The 24,837-nt window shown below is 36.6% G+C and overlaps 1 protein-coding gene and 1 pseudogene across 5 annotated transcripts in view; both read left to right on the forward strand.

Annotated features, from left to right (window-relative positions):
* ZBTB20 (zinc finger and BTB domain containing 20) overlaps positions 1-24,837 on the forward strand; it is an 806,470-nt gene that overhangs the window by 463,078 nt on the left and 318,555 nt on the right. The gene's annotated exons all lie outside the window — the stretch shown is intronic.
* On the forward strand, positions 11,109-11,277 carry LOC116753733 (annotated as a pseudogene).

The raw sequence follows: 24,837 nt of genomic DNA on the forward strand, positions 1-24,837 counted from the left end.
AGCATAAAATGGAAAGGAAGTGGATATGAGATGGAAAGAGCTTTGTAAATATTGACATTTGGCTTCTGTGCAACTGGATTTGATGTCTCAGAATGGAACTCACTGACAGAGCCTAAATGGTCCCTGGGGCTCTTTTTTTTCTCCCAGAACTTTTTAAAAGACTTGCCCACTTGTGGTCAAAGGGACGCTACATATGTTCATATAAGAGTTCATAATGTACCCGTCCACCACATTTTCTGGGGATTAGGAATACAGTCATATCCTTTATACATTATAATAGAAGAATGAAGGGCCTATAAATTCTTCTCCTGTAACCATAAAATATCTATTGTTTAACCTCATGATCTGGACCCCCAAACCAAAATTCTCCAGAAAGCTCCTATGCTGCTTGCTAAATAAACTCACCTTCAGCCTTACAGCAACACAGGAACTGCTTGGGCAAAGTTAACGAAAGTAGATATTGTCAGCAATGATGAAATGTTTATAGAAGCTTAAAGGTCTTAATAACTTTCTATAAATCTTCTCATTTATGTTGAAAACCTTCAAGCTTAATACATTTAGATGCAACCCGTCACCTTTTCTTATTTCTCCTCTACTTTAATACAAAACAACAACAAAAAAATGCAAACCAACTACAACAGCACAGATAACATTGCCATGAATTCAGAATGCCAGGAAATTTTCAGTAGGCCTAGTCATGACAAAATGATGCAAAAATGCATCACCATTTTCAGAAAAGCTCCCTAAAGCAATTCAAAGCTTCCTCTCCTGAAACACAGGGAGATCAACATATATCAGCTCCTGGAGGGTAATTGGTGAATGAGTGTCAGGATTTTCATAAGAACTGCTAAGAGTCTGATCTTGACATCATAGCCAGAGAATCAGGTAAGCCGATTAGCAAATCATCATTTTTCTGTTTCTAAGCTGGGCAGTGTCAGGATTTACTATCCCAAAGTTTGACTTCTTGCGGGAGTCAGAGACACTTTACGTGGAATATAATTTAGTAAAAAGATGTCAGTCTAACCTTTCCCCAGACCATCCTTTAGATCAGGTTGTGCTAGATCAGATTGCTCAGTGTCTATGCTCCACCCCCAGACGTCTTTATAGTCTGCTTTAGCCGGTATGTGGGACATATCCCTCAGCTCACCTGTAATTCCAGCCACACCGAAGCAGTTCAGTGTTATCCCAGACTCGGCCTCTGTGTTGGTCTTCCATTTTCTGGCCCAGGGCCTTTTCCAATGCTGGGAGAGCTCAATAAATCTACACTGGATTGGGGAACTAGAATGGCAGCTTAATTTCCTGCGGGGGCAACTCTCAACCAAAGGAGGAACAGAGGTGGAAAAGAAATGTTCCAGCCTCCATTTCCTTCAGATGACACCCCTGGAGGCATTATATATGTATCTCAGAGATGCTGTGGAATTGTACTGCTGTCGGCCTCTTTGACATATCCTTATTATTGCCAGTCCTCCTCCCTGACTCACTCTCATCACTCCTTCACGACTGCCTTCTGAGGTCACCTTCCCAATTACTATCTGCACCAAGTCCTTGTCTCAGACTCTTCTTTGGATGGAACCCAAAATGAGTCAGGTAGTCAGAAGACTTTTTGTTTGTTTTAATCAGTCAGTTCACAGCATCTGCTTCTCTGCTGTCTACTACCCACAATGAGCTCTTGCCCGTCATAGCCCCGTTCCCAAAGCTAGATAGAAGCCCAGTTGCTCACATCAATAGACTGTAACATTTGGAGGGAGAAACATTGTTGTTCTTTCTTTTTTTGCGGTACGCGGGCCTCTCACTGTTGTGGCCTCTCCCGTTGCGGAGCACAGGCTCCGGACGCGCAGGCTCAGCGGCCACGGCTCACGGGCCCAGCCGCTCCGCGGCATGTGGGATCCTCCCGGACCGGGGCACGAACCCGTGTCCCCTGCATCGGCAGGCGGACTCTCAACCACTGTGCCACCAGGGAAGCCCGAAACATTGTTTATTCATCTGTGGTCTCCTGTATCTAGCACTGCCCTGACACATAGTAGGTATTCAATTAATGTTTGTTGGATGAGATACGTAATCTGCACAGGGATTTTTATTTCCAGTAATAAGAAATACTGGTGTGTTTCAATCATGTGAGATGCATTACAGCAAATTTGTTGCTATTAATAAATTTCTGAAGTATGTGATTTATTCTTTTAAAAATCAAAACAAACACAAGACTGTCCCTGTAATAAAGTTATACACCTGTGTTTTCTAATATGCTTTATTAAGTGGGAGAAAAATGGGTTATGTTTTAGTTTGTACTCTAGAAATTGCAAATAACCCTAGGTAAATCCATGAGAATGTGTTAGAATCTAAATATCATCTCTCCTGTACATCAAGGTGGGGAAAATAAAGTTGAGTACTTCAGAGTCATACTGTAGGAATAGTGGCAGATACTGAAGTGTCTGATCAAATTCAACAGGCTTTTTAATGACTCTTGTTTTGGGGTATTTATTGCTGTGATTATGTGAGTCTAGTCTGAAATGAGACATGGTGATGTCCTGTTGATAGCCGTTTTCTAGATAGAAATCTAAGATCCTCTATATCTATAATTGGCACCAAGGAAGGGTCTACATTCTGTAAGAGAGATTAATGAAGTGCCAGAACACAAATAACAATGAAATAGAAAGTTCAAAACTTTCTTCCTGCATCTCAGTGTCCAAGACGTGAAATTTTAAAGTTATGTCCAGGGTGCGGTGACCAAGATGATCACCCTAACACCACAAGACTCCTTCTTTTTAACCAATGTCCCACTCTGGACTGAGGAAGAAGGACACTTCAGGAAAAGGGATCTTAATTTCCCATGTAGTTTATTTTGGCCCCCTGTGAGTACAAAAGGACCTGATGTTGCATGTTAGCTGTACTCCTCTGAGAAAAAATAAGATTTTCTTCCCCACTTTAGGAAATTTCTTCAACTTTTATTCTAGGAAGATTAAACTATTGATGATTACTGAATCTGTCCAAAAACAAAAAAAAAACAAGTATCTGTTTCAGGAAGAAATGGTGATTTCCATTTACTTTCTCAACATTCTTGCTGACACCCGGAGAACTGTAAAATTATAAATATTTAGAAACATTCCCTTCAAGAAAAGTCAACTATCTGATCTGCTCTTTTCCAAAGTGGACTTATTTGGAATTTGTACTATGCCCTGCAGCAGTTTTCTAAATATCCTCATCTTTTCTCCAGTGATTATTGATCAGCCTCCTAGGAAACCCCTTTCTACACTAATGTTTTCCAGAAAAATATCAGCTCAATTGTGAAAGATCCAAAAGGAGGCTCTGAGACAATGATTATAATGGCTGATGCTGTTTGTGTTCTGAAGAGTTTGTGGTTTGGTATAGTGTGTAGTTTGCCAAACTTTGTAGAATGGTTATTGATCCCCTCAGGGAGGCCTAGTGGCAACTGAAGCTCCAGGGGTTAGTCATATCTAGCCCAGCAGAGCCTCCTCTAAGGCTCTAAATCCCTCCCAGTTTATCCCAGCAAGCAAGCAAGACAAATATTACCCCTTTATGTGTGCCATGACATGAAAAAGTTTGGGAAGTGCTAGTGTTATGGACTGAATGTTTGTGTCCCCCCAAAATTCATATGTAGAAGCCCTAATTTCCAACGTGGTGGCAATAGCCCCATGCTTGGAACTTAATTTAAGCCATCACATTAAATAGCCTTACAAACTAATAAGGCAGTATAGCATGATAGTTAAATTCTGTGGGCTATAGACAAGAAAGTCTATACAACACTTACCAGCTTTGTGACTTTATGGGAAAGTTTATTATCTTCTCTTTGGCTCAGTTTCCATTCTGCTCAGTTATAACAGTAATAATAATAATATTACTTACCTCCAAAAAAATTGCTGTAAGGATTAAATGAGTGAATATATCCAGAATGTTCAGAACAGTAGTAAGTACTCAATAAATATTACCTATTAATTTCTATCTTTTGATGCCTACATTAAAATCCCACTCTTCCGTGAACCCGTCTATTAAAATATATATCCACATTGATTTCAACTTCTTTGGTTTAGAAGTAGATCCTAAGAAGAAATAATGTAATATAAATGGAAACGTCTAAGGCCTCTATGCTTTTTTTTTTTTTTTTTTTGCGGTACACGGGCCTCTCACTGTTGTGGCCTCTCCCGTTGGCAGCACAGGCTCCGGACGCACAGGCTCAGCGGCTATGGCTCACAGGCCCAGCCGCTCTGCGGCATGTGGGATCTCCCCGGACCAGGGCACGAACCCGTGTCCCCTGCATCGGCAGGCGGACTCTCAACCACTGCGCCACCAGGGTAGCCCCCCTATGCTTTTTAATTTTGGCCCTCCAGCCTCCTAATATTGTGGCCTCTGGGAATTTGATTAAGATTCTCATACTCAGTTATGTTTTTATTTAAAATGTGTAAACATTAGCCATCTTAGTGTTTTTATCAGAATTTAAATGAGATAATATGTTTGGAGTCTACAGTCTTGCCTGGACAATAAACAGTTTTGTAAACGTTAGTCTTTTCTCCCTTATGGTGCTATAAAATTGTTTTGTTTTAGCATCTGTATGTATCTATTAGTATCTCTGGGTAGGTAATTCATATATTTCTGCCAGTGCCACAGGCACTCACACATTAGTCTGAGACAGTCAATAAATATCTATAGGCTGTACAGAGGCAGTGATATTAAATGGTGAGCTGGTACAATTCTCAGTTTATCACAAGTTTTCCTGCCTCTAACATGGTATGTACTCTTCAAATGTCCCATTGTTTGATTCAATAGTGGTAAATACAAAGGATTTTTTTCTTGGTCTGTTGATTTGTAAAAGATTTTTATTCAAATGAAGAGAAAATTTTTTATAAAGCAGTCTTTAGTTTCTACTAAATATGAACATATAGAATTGTTGAAATGAAAAAGAATAGAAACACAGTTTTCAGAGTGATGCTGATATTAGTTGATGATGCCAAGGCACCAATGAAGAGTGTATTTTTAAAATTGAATATGCTCTTATTTCTTGTTTGTTGATTTTAAAGGTTATCTAAACATGTGAAGAAAAAAAATCAAATTTTTCCAATTTGAAAAGAACAAAAACAGCTAAAACCTTCTTTTAAAATTTCGAAGCTATTATGAGACTATTACAGAAAAAAGATTGTACATGAAAGAATTTTTTTTTAAAATCAGGTTGCTTTGCCTTTCTTTAGTCACTTCAAAAGTCTTTGTCAGATATGAAAAAGAAATATTCTCAAAATGAAGAGTAAATATAATTAAAATGGTTCCTTGCCTTGACATATAAGCTTCTTATCGGCAAAAATCTTTATAAATTTAATACCATTGAAACTTGGGTTTAAAAGAAGGAATAAGAAAGAGTGGGCAGGGAGGGAAAGGGAGAGAGGAAGAAGTTTGATTTTTTATGAGTTGACATAGAAATGATGGTAAGTGAAATTATATTAAATCCTTAATTGCTTTTGATGAGAAAATTTTAGATCCGTAGTATTTTCTTTTTATTGCCGGTATTTGGCATGTACCTAGCACACAGTAATCTCTTTTTAATAGTTAACTAATGAATGAATGATATTGGCTAGGCCACATTAGTTTGCTTTAAGCATAGTTTTCTGGCAACAGAAATAATTAAGAATATAGTCGATTCATCATCAGGATCAAATGTTTATCGAATACCTACCTTACATTCATTCTTTAGCAGGTAGTATAGGGCTATGGTCAGAGTTTCACATTCTTGATCACTTAGCTGTGTGACCTCTGTGAGCCTCAGTTTCCTCCTGTGTAAAGTGGAGATTTTGAAAGTGCCTAGTTCAGAGGATTGGGGAGAATTGCATGAGATAATGCCATAATGCACTTGGCAGAGTTCCTGACAGATAGTAAGTGCTCACTAAATTTTAGATACTGGTATAAATATTATATTACTTATAATATTATAAATAAATATATTACCCCATAGAATTGTTATGAAGAGTTAATGAGTTAACATGTTATTACAGTGGTACCTAGGACATCTAAGATTTCAACAACATATATTAAACAATTGGAAAGCCCAACACAAAACAATGAGGATTCATATTGACAGTTTCTCTGAAAAGAAATACAGTCTAATTGGGGAAAGAGTTCATATATATTAAGAGATAAAAATCAGTAATAATGAAGTTAACATTTATTAAGCATTGACCCTCTGTTGAGCTCTAATGTGCTTTATCGCATTTAACCTTCACAACAGCTACATGACATTGGTATTAATGTTACTGTTTTACACAGGAGGAAACTGAGGCACAGATGTTGGTAGAGTTAAGCACTGCTGGTATCTTGGGTAAATCTCTTGTATATGACTCCAGATCCTGAGCTTTTAACCACAGGTGCCAACAAGTGTGTAAGTGTTCAGGAGGGAAGTAAACACTGATCACTGGCCACTTCGGGAAGAGCTTCAGGGGAAGTAAGGAGTACTGGGCCCTATGGTGTCAAACATTCATTATGTGTCAGAGTCTGGCTCCCTCCATTTGCATCCTGGCTCCTCTACTTACTGGCTATGTGATCTTGCATAAAATTTTAATCTCTCTGTGCCTGTATTTTCTCATCCATAAAATGGGAGTAATAATAGTATTACCTGGCAGAGTTGTGAAGATTTAAGGAGTCAATTCCTGTGATTACAGTGGTGCCTAGGACATCTAAGAGTTTGATAAATGTTGATGTTAATATCGTTACTGTTACTGTTGCTGCTGCTGTTGTTATTAGTGACTGCAGTACTTTGAAATTTTTTCCTTCTTAATGAGCTAGCGTTTAAAATTTAAAGAGAAGCTAATATTTCAAAGGTGTAGATCACAAGGAGACTTAAAGCATGGTTTTTCTACTTTTGCCCAAGAACTATTCTTCAGCCTAACATGATAGGGAAAGAAAACACATTATGTCAGAGGATTCCATTGTATATTTAGGTGAAAGAAATTCAGTAAGAGAGTATGTTTGCTAGCCTTATGTGTCTTTTTTCTTTGCTTTGTGCCTATCGATTGATATTTCTCAGTTAACCTTCTTAAGAAAACAGTAATATCAAGTAAAAAATTATTGTCATTTTTACTTCTTCTGGACAAAGATTATTTTTAAAAATATGAACACAGAGGCTTTAAAACAGAATCTTGAGAATGTTAGGCCACAGTTCACACTGTCATGTTTAGTCCATTTCATTAAAGGAATAGTGATGTGCTTGGTGGCTAAGTGTGTAGAAATCCAAAAAAAAGGAAAAAAAGTACAGTAACCTTACTCGTGAGAAGAATATGGTAATATTCATTGACAGGGGAGTTACAAGGAGCAATTATCCCAAGCTGTGTCTTTCAGACAGTGCTGTCAGCTTTTCCACGTTGATGAGTGCAGCTGAGCTTGTGATGCACGGGCAAGAAACTCCAATGTGACTAGAAGACCGGGACATTGGCCACCATATTAACTATACCAAAGGAAAAAGTATATGTAAAGAAAAGATGGATTTTAAAAACGTTTGTAATAGAAATGATTATTGGCAGCACTTGACTGGATTTACTTTCTGCTGGTGACCCCAGCAGAAGCATTTTATCAGATACCCATTTTCTTCTGCCCTTTTTAGAGGCCCTTTAAAGCAAGAAGGCTATACTAGAACACCAATATTTTTGATGTGTGTGTGCATGTGTGTTTATGCATGGATGTGTTTAAACACACATCACATTTGGAATGTTTTGTAATGTTGGGGATTAGGTATCACATGGCTTTTTATAAATCAGAAGGCATATCTAATATTTATTATTTCAGGCAAAGAAAATCCATTGCAAGGTCTGGTTTTCTTTTATTTTTGTCTGTGTTTCCTTCTTCCTCCTTTGGACAGAGTAAAGCTTAATTTTAGTATTTATAAGATAATTTGAAGTTATACTGATTAACTTTACTTTCTGGTATTCATTCACCTTAGTCTACACCTGTTTTTACACACTCAGTATTGGGTTTTTTTAAGTGTAAATCTTTGAGGCTATAGGAATTACTAATTAAAAATAGAACAAGGTACCACATGCTCAATTCCTCTCCTTGCTTCGTTTCTTTCCATTTCCCTTTCAGTACTCAACTACAGACTTTGTCGCCTGGAAGTACCTCTTTACATACACATCGAAACTACTGTGTGTGTGAGCTATAAAACAACTTAAAACTTGTTCAAGGCCCCAAAGCCTGTTCTTCACAAAAGAACCTTTCTTGCCCGATTTAGAAAGTGTTTTGAACGATGCATAACTAAGTAGAGTAACTAAACAATTGCTTTTGGGCATCTGAAGCTTGCCCATTAAGATTTCTATAGCCTTTTCTTTTGCTTCTTGTGGTTTAAGAAGTGATTCATGTTCAGTATATGAAAGTTCTGGGTTCAGCCCCTTGAGCTTTTTAGTGGAAGGGTCTGCACAAAGCGAATCAAATAAATAAAACAAATAATGTAAGAACTGAGGGCAGTTGAACTCATGCAAGTTTATGCACCAAAATATTTTATTCCTGGGAAGAAAAGCTATCTCCTATATATTTTAGTTTCCTAAAATCCCTAGTTTTCTTAGGAAGGTACACAGGAATCAAGTTGTTTGTAAACAACTGATTCAAATATTACCTGGAACTTCGTAGAATAACATCAATACCTTTCATATAGGAAAACCATTATCTACCAATAGGGGTGAATTATGAACATATTCCAACTGAGCAAAAGCATAATCAAGTGCATTAATAATGCTAAATTTTAGATGTTGTACTGATGAGGTATTTTCTATACAAATAAAAGACCAAAGTGTATAAAATCTCAGGATGTGTGCCTGAGTTAGAATTACAATGCAGCTGTCATTTTTGCATTTCCTGGCTTTCATGAACCATTACTAGTGATCCTCTGTCATTTAAATCAGTGGAGAACATGGATTTATCTTAATTTTCACCCTTTGTTTCCCCTTTCTGTGATAACAGTTATGAGATATGATGATGTAAAATCTTCCTACTTATAATGGTTTCAGCCTTGTCCCTTGGCAGCCTAAATCTTCTAGCTAATTCACTGATCAGTTAAATAGTTGAGGTTATTATTATTATAATTATTATTTTACATTTATATAGCACTTTCCTCCAAGGGGCTCAAGGCATTTTACACACAGTAAATTACCAAATAGGAATTAATCCTTATATCACCCTGTGGGGTAGGTACAGTCACATAAATGAAATTCTACAGAAGCCTCGCCTGTGTCACAGCTCTCAGCTCTATTCTCCCCACCAACCCACCAACCTGCCTCACCGAAGGTAAAGCAGAATGCTGTTGGCATGGCGGGAATGGCTCAAAGCAAGATCTTTGGGAAAATGGTCCTGTGTCCTTCCTTTGGTTCTTCGAGCTACCCTGGAAAATATCACTAATGAGAACATCTAAGCATACACATCTTGATTTGCAGTTAACAGATTGAAATAAATTTCACCTACATGATTTAATTTAATTCTGACTCAGACAAGTTAGGATGTGTGGTCCTAAAACTTTATTTATTTTTTTTTTGAATTTTATTTTATTTTTTATACAGCAGGTTATTATTATTATTATATGTGGAACCTAGTAAAATGGTACAGATGAACCCATTTGCAGGGCAGAAATAGAGACACAGATGTAGAGAACAAACACATGGACACCAAGGGGGGATAGCGGCAGGGGGTGTGGGTAGTTGTGGGATGAACTGGGAGATTGGGATTGACATGGATACACTGATGACTAATCAGAACCTGCTGTGGTCCTAAAACTTTAGTGTGTACAAAAATTATTTGGGTAGCAAGCTTCAAATGCAGATTCCAAGGCTTTCTAACTTACAGAGAATCAGAAAGGGGCCCTGAAATTTGTATTTTCACCTCAGTTGATTTTTGAGACAGGTGATGCTTACCTATACTTTGAAAAATTTGAGCTGATTAAGGAAGAATTGTTAGTCCCCGTTCTACAGATCAGAAAATGATGGCAGAGGAAGGCAAGATGTCACAGTATTTGGCAGAGCAGGGACTAGAAACCAAGATTTCAAATTCCAAAACCCATACTCTTTCCATTATGCTACAGTGCTTCCCAGAAAGGGAAAGCAAAGAAAGAAACAAATAAAACAGTATTTAAATGTAAAGGAAATGAGAGAATGGTTCAATGTGCATGTGAAACATTTTGCACTATTATGAACTGGCGTCTCCTGGCTCTTTTGGAACTCCGAGCTGATTTGTGATGCCTGGAGAGAGAAGCCCATCATCTATAGCACAGGGCTAGACCAAAGCCTGTTCCTTGATCTCAGAGCTACCTTGTTCGCTCTCGTCAAGGAGTCGCTCAACTAACTCTAATCCAGCGGGTGCCTGATGGATTGTAATGTTTAATTTTTCACCCTGCCCACAAAAAGAGTCCTCTACTTAATAGGTGCTGCCACCAAAATAAAAAGTGGGCTTTGCCAGGAAACCAAGAAGAGCGCTTTTAATGAGCTTCCTGTTTACATGAGTGGGCCCTTTATGGAATGGGATGGGTTTTACATTTTTTATTTGAAGCATTCTTACTCCATTTCTAAGAGAGAGAGGAAGAAAATGTAACAGAAAATGGTTATGAACAATTTAACTACTATTTTTCAATTTAGTATTCCATTTGGGATAATTTCATTCATTTTTTGAATTAATTTTTATTCAGTTTTCTTTAAAAAGCAGGACAAGGCATTATAGGAAAGACTATAGACAGACATAGTGCATCCAAAGTTTTAATTTTCCTCTGAACTTCTTACTCAGAAGTGTCAGAATTCCATGGTGGGGTTTAGAGGTGCTTGTGGGATTTATTTGGGGTTTTCAGAAACCAGAAAAACAGACACGTGGTGTTACTCGTGGTAAAAATTCCCACGCTCTGCCTAAACTCACCATACTTTTCATAGGTGCTACTGTAAATTGTACTGAATTTCCAAGTCCTTCCTTTTCTCAAATGCATGTATCCCTTAGCTATGAATAATAATTATTACTATTTATGTAAAAAAATTTGTGTCTCTCTTTTTACTCTTAGAAATCATCTTCTGTCTCTGAATTTTTCACCTTTTATTTTAAACACTGATTATTCCCAGTCACGGAACAGACAGATTTTATTTAAAAGAGTCTAGAGCTTTGTGCCGTGGCAGTATCCTAGCCAATGAGGTTTATCCGAGGCGCGATTATTGCTAATTAAAAGAGTCTAGAAACCTTGTAACAGTGGGTAAGATGGCATCTATCCTTTGCCAGGGGTGGAAGACAGCAACGATAGGAGGGATACATTTGGAAATGTAATTTATATATGCTTGTAAAAGTACATTTTGTATCCTTCTCTGACTTGGCCTTTCAGGATAGTCAGGTTTGATTCCTTCAAGATTATTTTCTACCCAAGGTGGATGAAGATTTTGCCAGACGCTTAAACTATTTGGGGGACCCTCTTTAAGGAAAAGAATACAGAATTATGACTACAAATTAAGTACAGTGTCTTGGGAGGGGCTGTGCAAGTGAGGGGCACTGAAGTTTAAGTTCCATTAAATTCATAGTAAATCCTCCTCTGCATATCCCCATTTGGGGCTTTCCAGAGGCATTCTTAATAAATATTACTGTTTCATATAATAACAAGATTATTTGAGGATAATGTCTAGTCTTTAGGTTAAAAGTAATAAAAGTATTGTAAAAATAATGCAAGCCTAACTACAAACAATCTGACTAACTGGTTCCCTGTAGTATGCATCTCCGTTTATTCAGGTTGACCCTAACTTAATGCAGGTCAACAAATACCATTAGTGCAAACATCGCTGCATGTAGCCTGGTATTTCAAGCAATACTTGAGACAATAAACTACAGGACAGGAAAAAAAAATGTCAACAGTTCCTTGAAGTTCTCTGTAATGGGATTATAGCTGTATTATGAAACTAATATCAAAAACTAGAGTAGCTTGAATTTGGCCCACTGTCTCTTTCCTCTGAGTTGGAAAAGAGGTAAGAGACATGGCTTCCCCACAGCATTTTGCTTCTACCACCCATTGTTACACTTAACTGTACTGTTTCTTTTTGTTATTCAGTTATTTAAAGTGGAATTCATTTTCCTTTTCCTCTAGAATAAGATTGTAAGCATCTTGAGAGCAGAAATCAGAAAATTTTTTTTTTTCTGAATCTTTCACAGTGCCAGAGCTTTCTTGTTTCCTTCCATTTTTTCCCCCCATGTTTAAATCTCTCCCTTTGCCTTGTTCTAGAAACAGTTTTTAGTGGTGGTCTCTTGGTAGGAGGTACTTAACAGTTTTGAAATGAACTGCTGTGAAAACCTAAACCCATCACTACCCTCCCAATTTCCCCTTAAGGGAGAAAGAGCAAATGTTTTGGAGCTAAATCTAGAAGTTAAAATGAGAAAAAGGAGGAGAAAAGATATTGGCAGCTCAGAAATGAATGACCTTCCATTGTCTTTGTGGCTAAGCCAGTTATTTCACCTTGGATTTCTTCATCAGTAAGAAGTGCCTGACTAGGAAGCAACTTCTGGGGTTCTAAGTGGGAATAAATAAAAGCCAATTTTTCTGAGGCCCTCAATACATTTTAACTCCTGGTAGCACTAACCAAAATAAAATTCAAAAGCACGAGGATAACTCCAGATGTGAGTAAATTTGTGCAACATCACATACTGGTAGTGTCCAGATGCTCACTTGAATGTCAATTTCAGTCATCCTCTTTCATCAGAAAAATATACATGTTGTCTTTGACAGTGAAACCTGTAAAAAGAATAAAATGTTGCATATTTGAATTTTAGCCATATTAAAAATAATTTTCACATATTTTATTTTCTTCATTTTCAAATTTAATTTATGTTGGTTCTTCCTTTCGTATGGAATCAACAAACTTTAACAGTGGTGTGGTTCTGAGTTAAATGTTTGCAGAATAGTTGTGGCTTAATTTAAAAATAAATTTCACACCTATCTTAGAGCTTGTGTTGTTCTCCCTTAGCTGGAAATTTCTCTTGTACAGAAATGGTTCTTAAACTCTTAGTTTTAGCCTGATTTACCTTCAGAGAGAAAGAGTGTTAGAAGTGTAGCTTGTGATCTGCATGAATGAATGCATATGGAAAATTCGATCTGTAGGAAAAAAAATCTGACCTAGAAAAATGACTTCTAATTCTTCATACCTCATTTGGGCTATCTTTTTTAAAAAACGTGTTTACTGCTTTCTATAAACCGTTTCAAAATATCTGTGTCAGGATAACATTGCATAGTCCATAACTTCTTATTTTTAGACCCCCTGGGATTAAAGAAGAATATTAATCTGATTTACTCAGTAATGTAAAATTATCTTTTTATATTTGGCATAATTAGCCACCAATTATTTGCTTACCCAGTTCTTCCCTTAGCACTGTATCCAGGTTTGTCAGTTATATATTCAAAGTGGTATTCCTTCTAGGTGTATCCTTCAACTGTCAGACTACTCCATAGACTGAGTATCATAAATGTTGATGCAGCTGATGGTTCAAGGCCAGTGTCTCTGGTATATAGAATCAAGATGGGGTTTCTCAACGCAGCACTACTGACAGTTGGGACCAGAAAATTCTTTGTTGGGGGCAGATCGGTACTGTCCTGTGCACTCTAGGGTGTTTAGCAGTATTCCTGGCCTCTACCCACTAGATGCCAATAGCTCCCCTCAGTTGTGATAATCAAAATCGTCTTCAAACATTGCCAATTGTCCCCTAGGGATGGGGGTGCAGGACAAAATTGTCCCCTGTTAAGAAACACTAGATTAGTGGTATACATTACATACAACCAGAACCATTGTTTTTTGTTGTTGTTATTCATTTGCTGTTGTTGTTGTTGTTTTTAATGGAGCACAGAAAAATCTGATCCAAAGGAACTCAGTAATTCTCACCTGTGAATTTCTTCCATAAAACTGGGTTCTATTTTAAATGTTGAATTAATAGGCAGGACACAAAGTTTCCTTTAATGACTTATATGTCAGAGAAGGGGTTCTAAGATTCTGCATAGATGTCTATTTTATACTTTTAATTTATTTATTGGTCTCCTTATTATGGTGATCTTTCTGAAAGCCAGACCAAGTTGGCACACTGCTATGACCTAACTAAATTCCCCTTTCAACATTTGCCTGCTTCAAATAATTTAATTGTTGATATTTTACCCTTAGTGCACACAGCTGAAGAGAGATCTTTAGTGAAAACTAAAACTAACAGGTAAATCCATCTTGGCTTTGAGGCAGAAAGATGGCAGTTACACAAAGAGCTCTTCACTACAATGACCTGAGACAGTCCAAGACCTTGAAGTGAAATTTGGAGATCACCTGCCAAACAGACACCACAGCTTTGCTTGACTTAGTCAGCCCGATTTCAAATACCTCCAAAGACTCAGAAAAGCAATTTCACATCTTCACATTGGCTGTATGAAACCCCTTAATCCTCATAGTAACCGTAGGAGGTAGGTATGTTTACTATGCCATTCTCACAGGTGAAGAAACTGGACTACTAAGAATTTTAGTAGCTTGGTCAAAGTCATACAGCCTGTAAGAGATGGAGGCAGGTTCCAAATTAGTCAGTACTCCAGAGTTCATGATCTTCTAAAGTTCTTTAAAATATGTTAGAATTTAAAGGGAAACTGATGAGCTGGATTTCAAGCATCAATGAACAGGATATTTATCCAAAAGAATAAATGAAGAAATTAATCAGCCCTTCAGATTTAAGGGAGAGGGATTATCGGAAAGAAAAGAATTACATATTTAATAGCTATGTTATAGTAATACTACACTACTTTTAAAATATATAGCACTTACAAAATTTTCAGAGAATATCTCAGTTCTGCCCAGAGAGTATCAAATTATTTTATAATCGCCCCTTTCCTTTTGAAGATTAAGAGAATATTATTTTGCTTATGAGCATCGTTGGCATACAACAGATGATTTCCATTTTCCTTCCTTAACTGTCAAATAATGCCACCTCTCATTAATATATTTTCCAGAAAACACAAGGACTTAGATGATAGATAAATCAGAGGTTATTATTTTTTTAAGTATGCATATCTAAGCATCTTTTTTTCCTATTCTAAACCCACTAAAAAAATTCCTAAATCTGGAATACTGTGGTTGAAAGAACATCTTGACACTTCTAGCTTTCTAAGCATCAATATTAGTCAACAGATTAACGCCCTTAATTATTAATTTATACCTTGTTACCCATTAAATGTTTAGTAACCACCGAAACATTTGTCACCTCTTTTGATTATTTATAATTTTTGAAAAATAATTCCAAACTGATGCTTCACCCAGTCTTCTAACTTGTTAGCTGGAAGTTAGGCTGCCACAGATCTGTGGCGGAAGAGGAGAAGAGGGGTGGGCAGTTGGCGAAGTAGAGGAGAGCCGTATTTCTTTCCAAAAGTGTTTATAATCACTGCAGCCTGCAGTTAGATCACATTTTAGTTGATGTCAGAATACGTTGGTTTAATCCACTGGCTGTCTTCAAGTCTAATGACATCCATGTTTCTAGAAATGATGAAATTATATATGTAGACTCATTCTTTTAAAAATTATTTTGCTTATAGTTATGCCATGCTTATCAAGGTCATTCTTCATGAGCCTAGCAAAGTTACTTTTCATATACATTTAAAGAGGCATGATTACAACATGGAAGGGAAGTTCTGATGCAACTTTAAAAAAAATTAGAGAACTTTTCATTGTATTCTTTTACACATTTCATATGTAATCTAGACTACCACAGTAGCTTTTATTGTTTTCTGCTTATATTATAAAATTATCTTGTCTAGCTTACATGATTTTAGAATCTGCATCTCACTGGAAAATGTATTGGTAGTATGTGTCTTTGCAAAACATTGTTACGGATGGGATTTCCACCCATAGAAATTAGATAAGTCTCTCCTATTCCTAAGGAGAACCTCATGAATAGTTTTGTAAAAGAAAGCCACGAGTTTATCATGTTTTCGATGCTCTAAAACCCCTTTTAATATGCCTATTTGTCCCTTGCAAATAAGGAGAACATTGCCTCGTCTTCCATGTGAGCAGTTTTTAGCAATTAACCAATCCCTAGCAATTGTGAAATCACAGAACGGAGTCAGTGTTCTCCAGTTCTGAACTTGAAGTTCCTGATAATTGAACCGTGGTTGCCAAAAAAGAAGAGGGTTCTGAAACCTATCACCACTTACCAGAAGTTCTTATAAGCAAAGAGAAATCATACTTTTTTCTTTTTGCATACAAAAAAACAGCAGCTAATTAATCTTTGTTGCCAGGTGAATTGGCTGTATTCAGAGGAAATAGGCAACTTGTAGAAAGAAAGTTTAACATGTATTTTAGAATTCTATCATGATACAATTTAGCAACTGATGTTGATGAGCAGATAGTTACTGTGGTTTATAACAGGAGAACCACTGTTAGCTTGTAATATTTCTACTGAGGCAAAGGAAATCAAATCATTTCTTAAGTGTGGAAAGTACATTATATCTCTTCAACAAGGCAATGTGTATGGGGCTGATGGAGTTCCACTCTAGATAGCACTATGGCCACTGCTAAGAACTATACAGCCTCTTGTCTATTCATAGGGAGATAGACATAGGGTGAAGGGAAAAAAAAAAAAATTAGGTGGGAAAGGAGCTAGGATCAGGAATCTGAATGTGCAATCATGAGAGATAACCTCCTGTAAAAACCAGAGAATGCAAGGGGCAAAGGAAGCATGGTGTTCATTTAGGATCCAGTCTGATCTTACCAGACTGGTACAGCTGGAGGAAGCATTCAATAAAAGTTTGTTGAATGGATAAATGAATGTAAACACCCAAAACTACACGATCACTAGCCCATAAGCTCAGAGAGTAGGGAAAATTAGACTTATTAGGAAACTGCCTTGGTAGCTAGTTACTTAGAAATGTCAATATGACGTCTGCTAAATAACATTTATTAACAACCATGTTTGTTTGCATTTTTCTCATAGTCAATGAATTGTTATGAAATCTCAAAATAACTTGTTCTCTACTCGCTTACATTATATTAATCTAGTTTGAATTTAATGACTGCCCTGTGTAAGAGACTCTGGGATGTTATGTCAGAGAAACTTTGTACTCTAAGTGCAGATGGTTTTACATAAGTGCAGAGAGTTTAATATAAGGGAAGTATAACTTTTATTTTAACACTTCCCTTAATAGTGACCACATTTTTGAAGGATTGTTTTTGTTTTGCTTTGTTTTTTGCCTGAAAGAGCCCAGTGACCTTCAAGTCCCTTTCCTGGTTAAGGCTTAAAGCTATCCTTTTCATATATTTGAATATTATTGTTGTCCATGTTCACACTGCCACCTTTCTGCACACCTGGACAAGTACTGTATCCCATTAGCTTAGCTTTACCCTGCTCAGGAAAGTTTAATTCCATCCACATAATTGGATAATTTATTGTACACTCAGTTTCAGATTAGTCATTGGTTAATTCAGCAAAAATTAATTGAGCTTCCACTATATGCCAGGCATAGTGCGAGATGCTGGGGTGAGCAAGTCATTTATAAATGTTTTAAGTAAGGTTAGTCCTATTGTCAATTCCTAAGGAATCCTAACTTATTCCCTATGCTCATCATTGTCCATTTCCCTTTAACTTGCTGTAAGCCTATTTTCTTTCCTTGTGATAGTACACAAAAACCATCTCTATGCCAGTTTTCTCACTTTCATTCTTCTACAACGTATATGTAAAGCAGCTGCTTAGTGGCTCACAGATGCAAATTTAACACAGTAGCCATAGACCTAGTCTACTACTATGCGTATATATGTGTACGTGTGTGTGTGTGTGTGTGTGTGTGTGTGTGTGTGAGGGAGAGAGAGAGAGAGAGAGAGAGAGAGAGAGAAGGATAAGTAAGAGACCTATGAGAACTAAGATCCAGTTCAAGTTGTGCTTCAAGAATTGTACGCAAAAATGTCGCCATCGGTGTTGAGGCTGACCTTCGGTTAGTTTTGTTGTGATGATTGATGCATAGTGACATGTTGACACAGTACTACTTTTGTTTCTAAACTCCAATATTGGTTTATCATCTTCTCCTTCTTGAGTTGGCATATTTACAGGCTCTTAGTTCCTTGGTTTTCAGCATTAATCCTAATGTTTTGTCTAAAGTATAGTGCAGGTTTCCTTGTATTTCAATTCACTATGCTTGAAGGGAAGTCACCATAAGTAATGATTTTGCTCTACTCCTTGGCAGCACAACCACAAACTAGACAGTGGTTCAAAATCTCAGGGTTTGCAAGGGGCTATGAGAGACCATATGCAGCCTCAGGGAACTGCCAAAATGCTCAGATTAATTGTCTAGATACGAGTTCACAAGTCTCATGAACATTTACTTTAGAGTTAGAAGAAACTCTAAACTCACTAAATCACTGTTAAATGTCAGGGTAAACCACTTGGTTTTACTAGAGGAAAATGGAATCCATTTAAGAACCAAAATCCTAATATCTAAGATGAAGTTAATGTAGAATAGCACATGCAGGGGGAGCGGCCATGAAGCCTATGGCAGCAATTTTGGCCTCTGTAGACTTTGTACCAGGCAGCTGCTCTTTCCTTCTCCAGATTCACATTATAGACAAATTTTTGTTTATTCACATGAGTAGACAAACTCATGAAATGGTCTCAATCAGCAAATGGCTTTGGAAGCCAGGTAGAGTGAACCAGTCTTTGGTTTATAAATGTGCTGTGATGCTAATGGAACAGCTGCATTAACAATCAACTTTAATAAGGAAACAGGGGTTTGAGGATAAGAAGCTGAAATGGGTAAAGAAGAAAAACAAAGCAAATGACATGCCTGAAAAGTAAACTTTACCGTTTGAAGGAATATTATGCAAAATCCACTTGAAAATAATGAATGAGAGGGCCAACTTGATATGTTTTAAAGAGAGTTGGTTGAGATGAGGCCTCAGTTTGGCTTTGACAAGGCTATTGTTAATGTGGGGAGAGTGGGGTTCACATCCCCCAAAATCACATCTTTCAATCTTTATTTATGCTAAGAAAAGATAGCAAGAAAGTACATTGTTCTTTCCTCATTACCAGACCTTTCTTCTTTCTTTGCTTTTTTTGTCCCCGGACTATAAATCAGTTAACTAGGCAGGGTCATTTTCAAGAGCTTTCGTAATGCCAAGAGACACCAAATGGTGAGGTAGATCAAAGGGACAAAGAATTATAGAGGCATTGATCCATTTTCCTTAAGACCCTGAGTACAATGTGAACAGACTACTTAGCTCCAGGCTGCAAACCAAGTATTTTGCAGCAGACCCAGTCGGGATTTCTTAGGAAGTTCTCCCTGTTGCTTTTCATAGTTTAGATAATCCACATGAACAACCCTGATTAAATCAGTTGCCCCCAGGCTATGGGCAAAAGCATAAATGGTTTTTCAGGAGAGAATGGTCCAAAAGCCTGCCTCTTTCTCTCTCTCTCTTCCCTCTTCTCTCTATCTATATACGTCCTCATTTTTTTAGTTACTCACTTATATTTTTTATCCTGAAATTCTGTCTATCCAATGTAATGGTAAGTAGAGAGTATTACTGAAAAGGTGCCATTCTTCTCTTCATTTCATGATTCAGGTTTTGATTTTGAATTACATTACCTGTCTTCTTGTGCTGATTATGAACAGTTTTTTGAAAGGCTGTTATCTAGGGGGTGGTTATCCAATAATATTATGGAAGGTCAGAAGGCATTTGTTTCTCAAGTCTGATTCTTTTTAAACCAGGCAATTACTCTATGGTTTAATAATCCTTACCTCAAAGTTCACTTGAAAGAAAGCTCATAAGATTTAAGGGGAAAAAAAAAAAATCCCTAAAAATAAAACTTAGGCTAGTCTAGGCCAGGGTGGGAAATTCCATTGTGGCTAGAAGCCCATGGCAGGTAGAGTGGAATTTAATGAAGGAAACTGCTGTGTTTTTGTGTCTTTCTGTATGTTTTTCCTTTAAAACCAAGAGCTGGGCAGGCATCCCATTCGACCTGACGTGACCCAAGCAAATTGCTTCTTATATAAAAACAACTGCAGACTTTGAGAATGTGAAAATGCACTGTATCCTTCTCCAACTGAGGGAAACGAAAGCCTGAGAAACAGGACGGCCTTGTCAATACTCGTTGAGCAGAACTATCACTCAAACCTGATAAAGGGAGATTAGGACAAGCTTCCTTATGCCAGAGGGATTCATTATAAGTAAGACTTCTTTATTTATTTTTTATTCTCTTAAACAAGCACAAGTGGTAGATGGAAAATGCATTTTTTTAAAGACAGATTTTATGTAGGAAATGGTAGTATGCACAATTTTTTAAAGTCTTTTCATAGAACTCACATTTTTAATTTAAAAGAACAAATATTAAATTTAAAAAAGACAATGAGAAGCATTTTCCTTTTCTGCCACAGTCTCAGACAAGGGAAGGAGAAGAGATTCAGGGTGTGTCCACTGATATTGCATTCAGATGTGTTGTCTTGGCTTGTGTACTGACAGATTTATTTAAAAAACAAAGTTTTAAAAATGCATTGTGTGCTAGTGAAGTCACTTCATAAATCTTTTCCTTTATGAATTATTTTGATCACAAGGCTTGTTGTTTGAATCACTGAAGGACTATTCTCCCTAAAAGAAAAATGCCTTCATTTCCAAACTGTCAGTTCAAAAGCCAGCAACTTCCCCTGAACAGCATGCAGGGATCCAGAGGGGCAGAGAAAAAGGGACCACATGAGTCCTGACTCTAATATGAAGCATAATTCAGTTTAGATTTGTCGTGGTTCACAGAAGAGACATGTTTTGAAAATTTGGACCCAGAGTCCGTACTTTTCTAGTAAATGACTTAGTTTGAAATACTGATTCTGCTTTAGGAAAAAAACAAACAAATAAGGGAACACAGCCTTTGATGCAGCTGGTCCGTCAGAGGGCGGAAAGTTAGAATTAGAATGCTCTTCAAGCTGTGGCTGAATAATGAAGGGTAGGGCTTCCTAGCTGGGCAGTGACCACAGTCCCCTGGGAGAACAGAGGACAAATATTACCTAATGTGTACAAAGACTTTCAAAGTTAAGTTGATTACAAGCTGAGGGAAGAAGGTTGGATGAGGCAGCAAGGACTGAATTCCACCAGAAGGACCTGATAGGTGCCACAGGGCTCCACTCGGCCCTCAGTTCTCAGGGTTTAAGGGATGGGTACCAATAGGAAGCCAGTTAGGTTCTTGAAATGAATAGCCTGCATAAAATTATTACAGAGAAGAAAGAAAAGTAGAATAACATATTGGAATATATACATACATAGAGATTGGTAAATTGGATGAAGTTTACACTGTAGGTCACTGTGTGATGGGTAAGATTCTCACTAACCAAGGTGTAATTTGTAGCTAAGGACCTTGTCTTGTTCTTAATTTGTTTTCCTCACAGCACCTGGAATATTGTTGAGACATAAAAATAAATAATTAACAATTGGTCTGTTATATCAATTTTCCATGGTAATTGGTGAGATGGGGTAGTAGGTTAAAAACTCCAGATTAAATACTGGAGGCTGTCTGGAAGAGATGAATTTGAGACTGATTTCTAAAGGACAAAAGGGGTGGACAGAACTGGAGAGGCTGTTTCAGGTTCACTGATTCCAGAGGTATTTTTTGACCACTCCCTGCTTCAATCTGAGAGCTCCATTTTTCTGCTGCTCCATAAAATGAGCAAGAATTGTATGGGAAGGATGGAGAGCAAGTTTACATGACAGAAGAAGCAAGTTGCTAATGTAGGAGATGGGAAGAATATTAATAGGAAATGCATATTGTTAGAACAAGTGATGAGTACTGTGAATGAGTTTGATCTCAATTCTAAGTCGGCAATATGAGAAAATGGTTGAAATTTAACTCTGGAGTCTGACTACCTGGGCCACTTTATAAATTCATCTATATAAAATACGTAGTAAATGTTTGTCTTAGAGTGAGGCTTTATAAATGGTGAGGATGAAGTTACCCATTTTCCCTGCACAACTGTACCACATGTTCAGATTCTCTGTCATAATCAGAAATATCTCACATCACTAATCTCCCAAGCATTCTCATTAAGGTGCCTTTCTTTCTTTGTAACTGTATTTCATTTCACTCATATAGAGCAACCTGTTGAATTTAATTATACAAATATTTCCTGGCCATGTTTAGTAAATGGAATACATACCATTTTCCAAGGCACTGTGAATTACTTTTTTAAAAGACGAAAACAAAATGTCTTTTCTCATAAGGAAAAAGCAGTCTATTGAGAAAGGAAAACTTGCTGACACTTTGATTATAATGTAATTTTCCAAATCAATTTCTAAATACTATCTACCATAAAACAACACTTTTGATAGCTCTGATTTTGGTAATGGAGGAGTAGCTTGTACTATTTCAGGACAAAGATATCCATAGATAACAATTCTAAACTCTGGTTGCAATTTAAATAAACAAAAACAAAAAAAAACCGAACTGCAATTGAAAACTGATAAACAATTATTTGAAGGCACTGGAAAGTGACCAAAAGCAGACAGAATCTGGAGTGAAACGTACTGGGTGAAATCCACATTTATGATAGCTTTTTCCCTCAAGGAACTTCCCAGTCTGTGTGGTATGGGACAGTTAGAATTGAAGCAGCAAACCACAATCTTATTGGATTGAGGTGTCAGAGGATGGAGTTCAGAGTTGGCAGAGTGGCTGAAATTAAGGGAGCAAATTTTGGAAAGGATGGAGCCACAGATGGGGGGCACCCATAAATCCGTATATAAACTCTCCTAATGTCTTGGCTGATTTGTGGACTATGCAGGTAGAGGGGAGTCTATAAGGACTTGGAGAAAAGGAACAACTAGAAGGCTGGAAGAGCTGAGAAAATATATCTGATGAAGGGAAGACAAAGTTAGGAGTATGAGTTTAACTAAGTTGTAAGGGTTTGGTAAATGTCTAAAGCTTTGCTTAAAACACAGAAGGGCCACACTTTAGAAATATAGATGGTGAATCAGGACTAAGAAATTAATTTGAGAAAAAGGGACAAAACAATAACATTGAAAGGCCCTAACAAAGCGCAAAACTAAGCCACCACAATGGCAAGGCAGTCAACCAGTAATTTAATTGCCTACTAGAATTAAAAACCATTCTTTAGAGGAAGATAACAGAACTAAGGGTCTTATATCATATATAAGATACAAATACAATTAAATAATGACTGGGCATGGAAACAGGAAAATGTGACTGCTAACCTAAAATACAAAACAATCAATAGAAACAAATCCCTAGGTAATGTACATGTTTTACTTAGCATACAAGGACTTTAAAGCAAAAGTTATAAATATATTCAGGACTTAAAGAAAAATATGGTCATAAGAGGAAGAAACATGAGAAAATAAGCAGAGAAATGGAAATTATTTTTTAAAAAGCCATAAAGTTAAGGTACAATATCTGAAACAAGTAAACAAAAAATAATTGGAGAGGCTTGACATCATATTGATGGCAGAAGAAAGTGTCAGCAAACCTGAATACAGATTAATAAAAATTATTAGTATAAAGAAGAGAGAGAAAAAGGACTGAAAAAATGTGCAGAGTGTCAGTAATCTGTAGAACAACATCAAACAGTCTAATATTCTTGGAGTATCTCAGGAGAAGAGAAAATCAATGGAATTATTAAGAAGAACCAAAGGGTTAAAGTACAATAGCTGAAATAAAAATAATTCTTGGCAGCAGATTGGAGATGGAAGAAGAGAAAATGGGACAAAAATGATATTTGAAGAAATGATAGCAGAAAATGTTCAAAATTAAGTGAAAAAGCAAAATTATACAAGGAAAACCACATGTAGGCATTGTTTTCAAACTTCTATAAGCCAAAGATAAAAAGAAAAATCTTGAAAGCAGCCAAAGGTATTTGGGGAATAGATTGCCTATAGAGGAACAATTAAGTAAATGTCAGCTGACACCTCATCATAAATGATGGAAGATAGAAACAATGATTAGAAAGAAAAACTGTCAACCCAGAATTCTACTTACAGTAATCATAACTTCCAAAGGTGAAAAATTAAAGAATTTTCGTATAAACAAAATTTGTTGTCAGCAGAACTCATACAAGAAATGTGAAAGAAAGTTCTTTAGGCTGAAAAGACATCAGATGTCCTTAGTTTTAAAAAAAGAATGAAAAACACTAAAAGTTGTAAATATCTAAGTACATGTAAAATAATATGTTTTTTATTCTGCTAATTAAAAAATATTCTGCTTGCTTAATGCATAAATTATAACTTTATCATGGATCTATAATATTTATAAATTTAAAAATATATAAAAATACTACAAAGGATGGAGTGGTGGTAAATAGAATTATACTCCTGTAAGACTCACACGTTAACATGAAGTGGTACAATATTAAGTCTAAGTAGACAGTGATAAATTAAAGAAGCATATTGTCATCCCAAGAACAACTGCTAAAAACCAATACAAAATAAGTAAAACTAAAAAGCCAATAATGGATTTAAAATGGAATAATAAATTACCTATTAAACCATTAAAAACAGAAAAGAAAGCAGAGGAATAAAATAGCAAAAAAAAAAAATAGAAAGCAAATAATGAGATGGTAAATCTAAACTCAACCATAGCAATAATTCCATTCATTGTAAATGGTCTAAACACTACAATTAAAAGACAAAGACTGTCAGACTGGATTAAAAAGTAAGACTTGACTATATACTGTCTATAAAGAAAGCACTTTAAATATCAAGTTATGGTTATCTTGAGAGTAAAAGAATAGGGAGATATATACAAATATACATACAGTATGAGTTAGCATAAGAAAGCTGGATTGGCATGAACCTGCATCCCCTGCATCGGCAGGCAGACTCTCAACCACTGTGCCACCAGGGAAGCCCCTATAAAGTATTT

This window comes from Phocoena sinus, chromosome 4 (genome assembly GCF_008692025.1).
Source record: "Phocoena sinus isolate mPhoSin1 chromosome 4, mPhoSin1.pri, whole genome shotgun sequence".
Taxonomy (NCBI): Eukaryota; Metazoa; Chordata; class Mammalia; order Artiodactyla; family Phocoenidae; genus Phocoena; species Phocoena sinus.